Below are 1,709 nucleotides of genomic sequence, written 5' to 3'. Positions count from 1 at the left end.
TTTTAGCCCAGTAACTGTGTCACCAGTGAAAGCACTGACAGGTAAGCTTCCCAGCCTTGTCCAGCGCCTCTGTGTGTACCCCTGGCAAAGGGCCCATGCCATGACTGTGCCGCCGCTGCTTTTCATTGAAAGTAGATCAAACATGCTACCCAGTCACACGCTTCTTGCAGCCTGAGAAAACATAATGTGAAGGCAAGTATTTCAAACAGTGTCTTCCTCTTCTGTAAGGAAATCTATCAGCTACACGTTTTGGAGATAGAAGGGTTTCTCCCCAGTATGTTTAAAATGTAGATTCTTAAGACTTCATTAATTTTTTTCCCCTTGAATGTTTATTGGCTTTCTCTTAGCTGAAAAACTACTTAAATGCAAATGTTAGATTCTAGTAGCCAGAGAAGTAAACATGTCTGAAAGTACACGTGAAAATAGCTTTGTGTGGTTAAATAAAAACAAGTGAATGTGACAGGAGAACCTCATCCAAAATTATAGGTGACTTTGTCATCAGTTTATGAAAATGCCACAGAATGAAAATGCTTCTTGAAAACAGCAGGTGATTTTTTTTTCTTTGGTTTTTTTTTTTTTTTTTTGGTGTTTGTTCCCAGTAAAAACATAATCTGCATATACTCTTGTACTGGAAATTTGAGTACTTACAATGTCATATACTAGCTTAAAATAAATTTCAGATATCTCTATTAAACTTTAAGTTCTGTTGCTGTTTTGGTAAGTCAGAACTATTACTCAGCTGTGGGAAGGTTACTGACCAGTAATGGGGAAAGAGGAGGAAGAGCCCTCAGCTGCTTGGTAACAGCACTATTTCCCAATCCTTTACATGGAAACTAAGGCACAAACTGTTTGAAATTTGCCTTCTGTTGGGACCTGGTTCAGCTACCTCTCATAAGCGTGCTCAAGACAAGTCACTTTTTAGTGTACGCTCTTAGTTTTTCTTCTTCCCAGTCTGCCCATCTCCCTAGTACGCAAGCGTTTGTGTTACACGGTACAGCACAAACACAGTCAAATTTGGCGTTTGATTTCTGGGACTGTTCGTCCATGCTATTGGCAGCGTATAGCCACTTTCACGTAGCTATAAACTCTGTCCTGCAGTGTGTGTATTGGATAATATCCCAGTCTCTTTTGCTTATACAGCAGGGACTGCAAGTACAATCTATTTAAATTGTAATGTCACAGAGCATATGTGAAAGTCTTCCTATAGCATTTTTACCACTTCTCTGATTCTTTATCTGCTTTACGTTTTTCTTTTCTGTTCTGGTTGGGAGACTCGGGTAACGCTATCTATCACGACTGCTTTTGCAGCATGTCATTGTTATGGTGTGGGGGTTTTGAGGCAGCTAATACAATAAAAACATGTACTGTCAAACCAAGTTTGTAAGAGAAGAGCCTTTGGCCTTTGCTGGGGAAGCTTTTTGCAGAGTGCCGTGTGCTTCTCTGTCTGGTTCAGCTTGTCAGGACCGAAGCCCAGCAGAAACAGCCTGTGAGCTGCTAATACTGCTCTCAGCATTGTCTGCTGACGGCAGGATTACACGGTGCTGCTGAAAAGATCTATAGCCAGCAAGCAGTCTGCCCCAGCGCTCCCAACTCTTAAACTCTTGTTCGACTGAACCCTTGTTAGCAGCAGTGAGACTCCCTTCTCCCCCCCCCCCCCCCCCCCCCCCCCCCCCCACCCACCTTTCTCCAACACCGAGCATGTTGATACA

The 1,709-nt window shown here is 42.7% G+C and overlaps 1 protein-coding gene across 1 annotated transcript in view; it reads left to right on the top strand.

The window, feature by feature from the left end:
* The window catches only part of XRN2 (5'-3' exoribonuclease 2), a 53,276-nt gene that overhangs the window by 48,413 nt on the left and 3,154 nt on the right, over positions 1-1,709 (top strand). The gene's annotated exons all lie outside the window — the stretch shown is intronic.

This window comes from Pygoscelis adeliae, unplaced genomic scaffold, assembly GCF_000699105.1.
Source record: "Pygoscelis adeliae isolate BGI_AS28 unplaced genomic scaffold, ASM69910v1 Scaffold188, whole genome shotgun sequence".
In the NCBI taxonomy this organism is placed as follows: domain Eukaryota; kingdom Metazoa; phylum Chordata; class Aves; order Sphenisciformes; family Spheniscidae; genus Pygoscelis; species Pygoscelis adeliae.
This window is presented reverse-complemented; position numbering and strand designations above follow the sequence as displayed.